Below are 12,319 nucleotides of genomic sequence, written 5' to 3' on the forward strand. Positions count from 1 at the left end.
TGTTTAAATGAATGAGTTCAGTATGAATTTTGGAGAATAGGTCCTTATCGGATATAACATTGGCAAATATCTTCTCCCAGGCAGTGGACTTCCTTGTTTTGTTGTTGTTGTTGTTGTTGTTGTTGTTGTATTTTTTGACTGCTTCTTCTCTGCAGAAGCATTTTAATTTAACGTCGTCCCATTTATTTCTTTGCTCCTCAGTTTCCATTGCCCTAGGAGCTGTATCAGTAAAGATATTGCTGAGACAGATGCCTGCTATTTTGCTGCCTATGGATTCTTCTAAGATTTTCATGATTACCCACTTACCTTTAAGTCCTTTATCCACTTTCAGTTTATTTTTGTGTATGGTGTAAGTTGGTGGTCTAGATTCATTTTTTGTTTGCATGTATCTATGCTATTTGTCCAACATTAATTACTGAAGAGACAGTATGACTCCATTGTATGATTTTGCCTCCTTTGTCAAATATTAATTGAGCATAACTGCTTGGATTGAGTTCTGGGTTCTCTGTTCTGTTCCATTGGTCTATATGTCTGTTTTAGTGCCAGTAACAGGCAGTTTTCAGAATGGTGGCTTTGTAATATAGCTTGATATCTGGTATTGTGATCCATCCAACTTTGTTCTTCTTTGTCAAGATTGCTGTGACTATTTGGGGTCATTTTTAATTTCATAGGAATTTTTGGAGACTGTGTTCTAGGTCTGTGAGATATGCCATTGGTATTTTAATGGGGAATACATTAAAACTATAGATTGCTCTGGGTAGTATGAACGTTTAATGATGTTGATTCTACCAATCCATGAATGTGGTGTGTTCTTCTATATGCTTTTGTCTTCATCTATCTCTTTTAAATTTCCTGTAGTTTTCTAAGAACAGGTCTTTTACCTCCTTAGTTAAGTTTATTCCTAGGTATGTTAACTTTTTGTTGCAAATGCAAATGGGATTTTTTGTTGTTGTTGTTGTTGTTGTTTTAGTTTTTCTTTCTGTAAGTTCATTATTGGTATATCAAAAAGCCATAGAATTCTGGGTGCTAATTTTGTATCCTGCTGCATTGCCAAATTCATTTATTAAATCTCCTAATTTTTTGATGGATCCTTTAGGTATTTCTATGGACAGTACCATGCCATCTGTGAATAATGACAGTTTTACTTCTTCTTTTCCAGTGGGCATGCCTTGTTTGACTTCTTCTTGTCTGATTGCATTGGCTAGCACTACTAGTACTCTGTCAAACAGAAATGGTGAGAGTGGGCATCCCCGTCTTGTTCCTCTTCTTAATATTTTTTGCCCATTGAGTATGATGTTGTCTGTAGGTTTGTCATATAGTGGGTATGATCCCTCTATTCCCACTTTGCTGAGAGTTTTTATCAAAAGTACAGTCCCAGTGTAGAAAAATTTGTGCACTCGGTGGGGCGGGGGGGGGGGGTAGTCACTCAGCCTGGCCTGTGCCTTCTTGCAGTCTGGTACCCTTGGACGATGTCCACCTGCTGGCTTAGGCCTAATGCCTGAGGGATCAGGCCTAAGCTGGCAGTCAGATCTCCCTCTGGCAGCCCGGGAGCCCTTGGGGATATCCACTTGCCAGAGGGTGCAGGCAAAAGCTGCAGTGGGATATCCTTAGCGGTGCTGAGGAGGCGGGAGAGGCTCCCACCACCACTGCTGTGCTGGCAGTCATCAGCCTGGCTTGTGGCTGAGCAGAGCTCCACCTGTGGGAGGGTACTGACCACCAGGGGGCAGCTCCTGCATTAATGTTAGGGTCAATTTTCATATTACCCTTTTATTATATAGGAGGACAGAGGCCTGGTGCACGGGTGGGGGCCGGTCGTTTTGCCCTGAAGTGTGTCCGGATCAGGGTGGGGGTCCCGCTGGGGTGCCTGGCCAGCCTGGGTAAGGGGCTGATGGCATTTTGCAGTCTGTCGAAGCCCTCCAGTGGGGATCCTCAACCCGTGGGGGTGCCTGGCCCACCTGGGTGAGGGGCTGAGGGCTTTTTTCATGCTGGCCACATCCTCTTCAGGGTTGGGGGGGGGGGTCCCTACTGAGGTGCCTGGCCACCATGGGTGAGGTGCTGATGGCTATTTGCAGGCTGACCAAGCCCCGCAGTAGGGACCCTCACCACATGGTTGTGTGGCCAGCCTGGGTGAGGGGCTCAGGGCCGTTTTCAGGCTGCTCACAGCCCCTTCAGGGTGGGAGAGTCCCGCTGGGGTGCCTGGCCAGCCTGGGTGAGGGGCTGATGGCCATTTTCAGGCCTGCCAGGTCCCTGGGCAACCTACGCTCCCAGCCTTTCTCTTTTCACTTTTTCTGTTTTTCTGGCATTTATTTATCTTCTATAATTAAAACTTTGTAGCCTTGAGCACAGCCCAGGTCTGGCTGGAAACCTGCGTTGCCTCTGGCAACCCAGGCTCCCAGCCCTGCCTTGAGCAGAGGCTGGCTGGAAGCAGGTATCAGAATTTATTTATCTTCTATAATTGAAACTTTCTAGTCTTGAGTGGAGCCAAGCGCTTGCCAGAGCAGGCGGGAAGCTTGGCTTCCTCCATTGCCGGGAGCAACCCAAGCCTCCTGCTTACTCTAGCTCTGTGGCCACCATCATCTTAGTTGGGTTAATTTGTAAACTCACTCCTGATTGGCTTGTGGGCGTGGCATGTAGGTGTGGCTTGAGCATAGCAGAGGGATGGTTAATTTGCATGTTTCTGTCTTATTATATAGGATTGGGTGTTGAATTCTATCAAATGCTTTTTCTGCATCAATTCCTATGAATATTTCTCAATTTATTTATGTGATACATCATGTTTATTGATTTCTGGATGTTGTATCATCCCTACTTCCCCAGAATATATCCACTTTGTCATGGTGTATGCTCATTCTGAAGTAATGTTGTATCCAATTTGCTAGAGTTTTGTTGAGAATTTTAACACCTATGTTCATCAGAGATATATTGGCCTGCATTTTTCTTTCTTTGTATTGTCTTTATCTGGTTTTGAGAATTAGAGTAATGCTGGCTTCATAGAAAGTATTTGGAAATGCTCATTCCTTTGAATTTTATAGAATAGTCTGAGGAAGAAGGTCTTAGTTTTATTTTATTGTTGAAACACTTGGTAAAAATCCCCTGTGAAGCCATCTGGCCCAGGCTTCTGTTTGCTGCAAGGTTGTTATTGGTTTTGTTGTTGTTGTTTTTTGACTACTTCAATATCCTTAGTAGTTATTGGCATAGTCAGATGTTTTATTCTTCCTGATTGAGTTTAGGAAAGTTGTATTTTTCTAGAAATATGTCTACTTTTTCAAGGTTGATCAGTTTATTGGAGTAGAATTGTTCATAGTATTTATTTACAATCCTTTTTATATCTGTGGGGTCTTTTTCTATTTTTCCTCTTTCATTTCTGATTTTTTAAATTTCGGTCCTCTCTCTTTGCTTCTTGGTGCACCGACCTAGAGGTACATCAATCTGGTTTATCCTTTCAAAGAACCAGTTCATGGTCTTATTGATCTTTTGTAGCTTTTTTGGTCTCTATGGCACTTATTTCTGCTATGATCTTCATTTTCTTTCCTGCTGCTCACTTTGGGATTTTCTTGTTGCTCTCTCTCTCCAACTCTTTAAGTTGTAGAGTTAGATAATTTATTAACTGTTTTTCTTGTTCTTTGAGTTAGGCCTGTAATGCTATGAAGTTCCCTCTAAGTCTGTTTTCAGTATGTCCCATACATTTTGGATTTTTATGTTTTCATTGTCATTTGTTTCCAGGATGATTTTGATTTCTTCTTTGATCTCTTTGGTAACCCAGTCATCTATCTTTATACACAAAATCCCTGTGACTGGAGTGGAAGAATGACCAGAATGAACAGTGGCTAAGACTTGCATTGCAGCAGCCAACCAGGCTTATCTAGGCCCTGATTGGCCATAGCCTTGGCCAGCCTGACCTCCCATCTGTCCCCAATAACCATTTCAGGGCGGGACTGAAAAGAAAACCACCCATGGCTCCTCCACCTGGTTAACACCACCCCTATATTCCCCTAACACACAGATTGGAGGCATGGCCTTCTGGCTAAATGCCAGTGGCCACTAATCCCTGCCAGCCTGGCCCTGATGGGCCCCCATCTGGGGAGGCCGACCGGACTGCTTCCATGCAGCAATTCATACACTGGGCCTCTAGTTATTTAATAACAGACTATTTAGCCTCCAAGTATTTGATGTTGTTACATTTTATTGTAGTTTATTTCTAATACTAGAGGCCAAGTGCATGAACTTTGTACACTAGGAGTCCCTCACCCAGTCCTGTACCCTCTTGCAGTCCAGGAGCCTTCAGGGGATGTCCGACTGACGGCTTCGGCCTAATCCTGCTTGCCAAACATTACTAGCACTGCGGCGGAGGTGGGAGTGATTCCTGCCACTGCTGCTCCACTTCCCAATACCTGCCGAGCTTAAGCACAAGCAGAGGGCCCAGAGAACAAACATCACAGCCACTTGCCTGTGGTGGTGAGAGAAGGCCACTGGGCCCAAGCCTCCAAGACATCCCAGGGCATGGTGTTTTCTCAGTCCCAGTGGGGCTGTAGCTCTGAAGCTCTCGGCAGGGTGTGCTTCTAGTTGGTCAATGTCAGTTCCTGTTGCTACATACTTTGATCCTCAGTCTGGGGCAGGGAAGGGCCTGGCACAGTGAATATGAAAGATGACCATCATGCCTGCGGGAGGGATGAGCAAGGAGCATAGGAACAGGAGAAGAGTAGGGGAAGCTGGGGGCCTCCATGTTATTGCAGAAGCAGATCTCCCTTTTATAAGAGAAACAACACCACTCTGAAAACTAAAACTGGGGCTTGGTACCATAAGGACCCACTCAGGCTAGAAGCTGGGTAAGCAGCCTCTTTCAAGCCTTCTACCATCTCTAAACCTGTGCTATGGCCCTGAAGCCTCTCAATCCCTTTTTCCCTTAGACATTGGTGCACTGGGATTTTCAGTCACTTTTAGGTGGATGGAGAATTTTTTCAATGTGGGTTTTATTATATGTAGGCAGCATAATGTATCTGTGTGTTTTGTTGTTGCTAATCCAAGTAGAGGACCTTTTTCTAGTGTTGTCCATTTTCAACAGAAAGCATGGAAGGGGAGGTGGGAGTGAGAAAGATGAGAGAGAGAGAGAGAGAGAGAGAGAGAGAGAGAGAGAGAGAGAAACATCATGGTTAACTAGAACCCAGGGACATGTCCTTGACCTGGAATCAAATCCGGGATCCTGCCATGCCAAGCCAGATTCTCAACCCACTTAGACACAGCAGCCAGGGGGCATATTTTAACATTTTTTCATCAGAAGGAGCATCTGACAGCGAGAAGCATAGAAATAATACGAAGGTCTGAATTTCAGCCCATTTCCAGAGAATGTGCCTTCATATTCATTCATAATTAATTATTTAAGTTAAAACATTATTCTTCAGCTGTATTTTAAATAAATAAATATCTCAGCATCACTGACACCTTTTCAGCACAGGCAGATAAAGGATAGCTTTTCTAAATATTTAAGACTTTACTAGGGTCATGTCATACTGACATAAAATTATTCATAAAGAGGCTCAAGTATCATTGTTTGGTCACTGACTTTTTAGGAGGCTCATGTGGAGCACCACCAACACAAATGCCCCCTCTGACTTACAGTGAACCAGTTGCTGTGATGATTATTATAGCCGCACACTAGGTGGTTATGATGAGGGGCAAGGCAATTATTACAACAGCAGATGGGACACCTCTGTAAGAGGTCCCGAGCATACTGTTGTCAGAGATAACAGAATTCGTGAATTATTCAGTACAATTTCTCAACTTATTGGGCTCTTTCTGGGGGAGTCAGGGGGAAAGACAGTTAAATTAAAAATAATGCTAAGGTACGGGTGATATTTAATTTTTAAAAAATAGGTCTTCTGTTAGTTAAGAATGGGTAAAAGCAAATGGTGGGTTTGGGGAAGAAGCAAGAATAGTAGGTCCCTTTATGAAATTTGTGGATAGGATGCAAAGTTTGAATTACTCAAGGTTGTTTCATAAGTGCTGATTTAAATTACAGTATACTTAAATGTTTAAACTGAACATATTGTATTGTTAAAATTTTCAGAATATAAGCACAACCAACAGAGGCAATACACTAGGGCGAGGGTTGGGGAGACCTAGGGGAGGTCATTGGGGACAAAGAATAAAAAGAGTGACATATGTACTACTATCTGTAATACCTTAAACAATAAAATTAAAAAACAACAACTTCAGAATAAAGTTTTCCACAAAAAGGGAATCCTTGTCTTATTTTACTACAAACACATAAAACCAATGTATTTGGATTGTGAGTTGAAGTCTTGCCCCTAAATTTCCCAATGTGCCTTTGACCATAAGTGCATAATTCTTTGAAGTGAACTGCATACAAAATGAAGCAGTGTGGGATTAAAAGTAACAATTCGAAGAAGTAGCAGCTGCTTGTGTAGCCCGCCCCCATCCAAGGAACAGCAGCAATCCTGATCTCCACACCCTCTGTCTGAGGAACAGCAGCTGTGTGTGAAGTCTCCCCGAACAAGCCCAGAGGAGCCAGCGCAACTGTGAACAGCACCCACCAGAGGAGCTGCTACCAACTGAGGAGCAACTGCTACCACAACTGCCCAAGCAGCAACCGCAGCCCAAGGAGCCACTGCCACCCAAGGAGCAGCCACTGAAAGACTCAACATCTAGATATGGTGGTATGATAAACATTGGTAGACAAAGAAAACCCCAAAGAAAAGAAAAGGAGGACTCACCAGAAAAGCAGCTAAGTGATACAAAGGCATGAAACATGACAGAAAAAGAAGTCAGAATAATTGTCCTAGAGTGCATAAATCAGATGGAGGAAAAAATCAACAACTTATGCAAGAAGCAAGAAGAAACAGATGACAAAAATCAGTAAATTATGTAATAAACATGAAGAAATGAAGAGTGATATAGCTGCAAGAAAAAACAGCATTGAAAGTTTCAACAGTAGACTAGGAGAAGTGGAGGACCGAATTAGCAAATTAGAAGACAGGGAAACAAAACACACCCAAACTGAACAGCAATTGGAGAAAAAAATAAAAGAGAGGAGGAGAGCCTAAGGGAACTATTGGACAACATGAAATGAAAGAACATATGAATAATAGGGGTGCCAGAACTACAGCAGAGGAACAAGGGTTAGGAAACCTATTGAAAGAAATAATATCAGAAAACTTCCGAGAGGTGGGGAAGAAAAAAATCACTCAAACACAGAGTGTTCCAAACAAGGTGAACCCGAAAAGAACCACATCAAGACAAATCATAATTACCATGGCAAATGTTCAGGACAAAGAGAAAATCTTAAAGGCTGCAAGAGAGAGAGACGGAAAGTTACATTCAAGGGATCTCCCATTAGATCATCAAATGATTTCTCAAGAGAAACACATCAGGCAAGAAAAGAATGGACAGATATTTGCAAGGTCATGCAAAGTAAAGGACTGAATCCAAGAATACTCTATCCAGCAAGGCTATCATTCAAATTTGAGGGGAAATAAGAAGCTTCACAGACAAAAAAAAATGCTAAGGGAGTTTATCACCACCAAGCCAGCAATGCAAGAAATGCTAAAGGAACTGGTGTAAAAAGAAGAAATAAAAAGCTCAGAAAGAAAATAGCCACACACAAAAAAGAAATGGCTACAACAAGTATCTTTCAATAATAACTTTAAACGTAAATGGACTAAATTCTCCAACCAAAAGACATCGAGTGGCTGGATGGATAAACAAAACATGACACATACATTTGCTGTCTACAAGAGACCCACCTCAGAAGAAGGGACTCACAGTCTAAAAGTGAAGGGATGAAAATATATCTTTCAGGCAAATGGAAATGAAAAAAAAAGCTGAGGTAGCAATACTTATATCAGACAAAATAGACCTCAAACTGAGGCCATAACAAGAGATAAGGAAGGCCACTTCATAATACTAAAGGGATCAATACAACAAAAATATATAACCCTGATAAACATATATGTACCCAATGCAGGAGCACACAAATACATAAAAAAAAAATCCTGGAAGATATCAAAGGAAGGATCGACAACAATACAATCATAGTAGGGGACTTTAATACACCACTGGCATCACTGGATAAATTCTCTATACAAACAATCAGCAAAGACACAGCAATATTACATGACTCACTGAACCCGATGGACTGAATTGACATCTTCAGAACACTTCACCACAAAGCCAAGGAAAATATATTCATCTCAAGGGCTCATGGGACATATTCAAAAATAGACCACATATCGAGTCACAAACAAAGTCTCCCCAAATTTGAAAAGATTGAGATCATACCAAGCATCTTCTCAGATCACGATGGCATAATATTAGAAATAAACTACAATAAAAACAACCCAAAATACTCAAACACTTGTAAGCTGAATAGCATGCTATTAAATATTGATTGGTTTACCAATGAGATCAAAGAAGAAATGAAAATCATCCTGGAAACTAATGACAATGAAAACACAACAGTCCAAAACCTATGGGACACAATGAAAGCAATCTTGAGAGGGAAGTTTATAGCTCTACAGGCCTATGTCAAGAAACAAGAAAAAATGGTAGTAAACCATCTAACCCTACAACTCAAAGAACTAGAAAGACAGCACAAGAAAAGCCCAGAACAAGCAGAAGGAAGGAGATAATAAAGATTAGAGCAGAAATTAATGATATAGAGATCAAAAAACAATATATAAAATCAATGAAACCAAGAGCTGGTTTTTTGAAAGGATAAACAAGATTGATGAACCTCTAGCCAGGCTCACCAAGAAGCAAAGACAGAGGACCCAAATAAACAAAATCAGAAATGATAGAGGCAAAATAACAACACTCCCCACAGAAATATAAATGATTGTTAAAAAATACTATGGACAGCTCTACTCCAACAAACTAGACAACCCGGATGAAATGGACATATTCCTAGAAAAATACAACATTCCAAAACTCAATCAGGAAGAATCAAAACATCTCAAGAGGCCAATAACTATGGAAGAAATTGAAGCAGTCATCAAAAAGCTTCCAGCAAACAAAAGCCCAGGACCAGACGGCTTCACAGGGGAGTTTTACCAAACATTCAAGGAAGACCTAAAACCTATCCTGCTCAGACTACTACAAAAAATCCAAGAGGAAGGAACACTTACAAGATCATTCTATGAAGCCAGCATCACCCTAATACCAAAACCAGGTAAAGACAACACAATGAAAGAGAATTTCAGGCCAATATTCCTCATGAACATAGATGCCAAAATCCTCAACAAAATCTTAGCAAACCAGATCCAGCAGTATATGAGAAAGATCATACACCATGACCAAGTTGGATTATTCCCAGGGATGCAAGGATGGTACAATATCTGAAAATTAGTAAATGTGATATATCATATAAACAAATTGAAAGAAAAAAACCACATAGTCTTATCAATTGATGCAGAAAAAAAAACATTAGACATAATCCAATACCCATTTTTGATAAAAACTCTCAGCGAGGTGGATTAGAAGGATCATACCTTAACATAATAAAAGCCATATATGAAAAACCCACAGCCAGCATCATACTCAATGGAGAAAAACTAACACCATTCGCCCTAAGAACAGGAACAAGACAGGGATGCCCACTCTCACCACTTCTGTTTGATATAGTACTGGAAGTATTAACCATTGAAATTAGACAAGAACAAGAAATATAAGGCACCCAAATTGGAAAAGAAGAAGTAAAATTCTCCTTATTTGCAGATGACATGGTATTCGACATACAAAACCCTAAAGACTCCATCAAAAAACTATTAGACTTAATAAATGAATTCGGCAATGTAGCAGGATACAAAATTAACATCAAGAAATCAATGGGATTTCTATACACCAATAGTGAACTTACAGAAAGAGAGACTAAAAAAACACTCCCATTTACCATCACACCAAAAAAATTAAGCTACCTTGGAATAAACTTAACTAAGGACGTAAAAGATGTCTACTCAGGAAACTACAGGACGTTGAAAAAAGAGATAGAGGAAGCCATAAACAGATGGAAGAACATACCATGTTCTTGGATTGATAGAATCAAGATCATTAAAATGTCCATACTACCCAAAGCAATCTATAAATTCAATGCACTTCCCATTAAAATACCAACGGCATATTTCACAGACCTCTCCAAAAATTCATCTTGAATAAAAAAGGACCCTGAATAGCTGTAGCGACCCTGAGAAAGAACAAAGTAGGTGGAATCTCAATACCAGATATCAAGATGTATTACAAAGCCACTGTTCTCAAACCTGCCTGGTATTCCCACAAGAACAGACATATAGATCAATGGAATGGAATAGAGAGCCGAGAAATTGGCCCAAACCAATATGCTCAATTAATATTTGACAAAGGAGGCAAGAACATACAATGGAGTCAAGATAAATGGTTTTTGGAAAATTGGACAGATACATGCAAGAAAATTAAACTAGACCACCAATTTACACCATACACAAAAATAAACTCAAAATGGATAAAGGACTTAAATGTAAGACAGGAAACCCTAAAAATACTAGAAAAATCCAAAGGCAACAAAATCTCAGACATATGCGGAAGCAATTTCTTCACTGATACAGCTCCTAGGGCATTGGAAACTAAAGGGAAAATAAACAATTGGGACTAGATCAAAATAAAAAGCTTCTGCACAGCAAAAGAAACCATCAACAAAACAACAAGAAAGCACACTGCATGGGAAAACATATTTGCCAATGTTATATCTGACAAGGGACTAATCTCCAAAATTTATAGAGAACTCATACAACTTAACAAAAGGAAGATAAACGATCCGATCAAAAAATGGGCCAAGGGCCTACACACCTTTCAAAAGAGGACATTCAGAAAACCAAGAGACATATGAAAACATGCTCAAAGTCACTAATCATCCAAGAGATGCAAATCAAAACAACAATGAGGTACCATCTCACACCTGTCAAAATGGCTATCATGAACAAATCCACAAACGACAAGTGCTGGAGAGGAGGTGGAGAAAAAGGAACACTCATGCACTGCTGGTGGGAATGCAGACTGGTGCAGCCACTATGGAAGACAGTATGGAGCTTCCTCAAAAAATTAAAAATGGAACTCCCATTTGACGCTATGGTCTCACTCTAGGAATATATCCCAAGAAACCAGAAACACCAATCAGAAAGGATATATGCACCCATATGTTCATAGCAGCACAATTCACCATAGCTAAGATCTGGATACAGCCTAGGTGTCCATCACTAGATGAATGGATTAGAGAACTGTGGTACATCTCCATGATGGAATACTATGCTGCTATAAAAAAGAAGGAACTCTTACCATTTGCAATGGCATGGATGGAACTGGAGAGCACTATGCTAAGTGAAATAAGCCAGTCAATGAAGGAAAAACACCACATGATCTCACTCACTCATGGATAATAAAGACTATTATAAACTTAAAAAAAAAAAGAAGAAGAAGACTATAGGATTATGAAAGAGTGCATTCATTCATTCTTTTAAATACATACTGAGATCTTACTGTTTCCAAATAATACATATAGTTACCAAAAAAGAAAGAGAACTGTGCTTGCTTCGGCAGCACATGTACTAAAACTGGAATGATACTGAGCAGATTAGCCTGGCCCCGCGCAAGGATGACATGCAAATTCATGAAGCGTTACATATTTTTTATATGAAATGCTGAAAGGTATTCTTTAAGAAGGGGAAGAAGGAAAGGTAAAGATAAAAATTATGAACAACAAATACATATCTATCAACAAGTGAATCTAAAAATCAAGTGAGTAAAAAATCTGATCAGAGTAAACTGGTGAATATAATAGAATTGGGCATAGAGAGGGGGTGGACTGACAATTCTTGAGGGGGAAAGGGATGTGGGGGGTGTGGGGAGTGTGGGAGGAGACTGGACAAAAATCGTACACCTATGGATGAGGACAGTGTGGGGGTAAGGGCAGAAGGTGAGGTGGGAACTGGGTGGAAGGGAGCTATGTGGGAAAAAGAGGAACTGTAATAATCTGAAAAATAATGATAAAAAAAATAAATGAAGCAGTGTGTTACTTCTTCATGGCATGCTGCCCTGTTTCCAGTTAGGGAGGGTAAACAATTTGCATATTCTCCTTGGAAAACCTAAATGGAAAAAAGGATTGGGGAACTCCACCAAGGCTGCAAAACAATTCTTGACCTCCTTCCTGTGACATTTTGTATGTCCTCAACCTTGAAAGGAATAATATAAATAGGGAAAAATTGCATACGGAATGATATAAAAGTTTGATGAAGTCTAAATGTAGGCATCCTTTTGCTTACTTAAATGACATCAGCAC

The sequence above is a fragment of the Myotis nattereri genome (genome assembly GCF_964212035.1).
Source record: "Myotis nattereri genome assembly, chromosome: Y".
NCBI classification, from domain to species: Eukaryota; Metazoa; Chordata; class Mammalia; order Chiroptera; family Vespertilionidae; genus Myotis; species Myotis nattereri.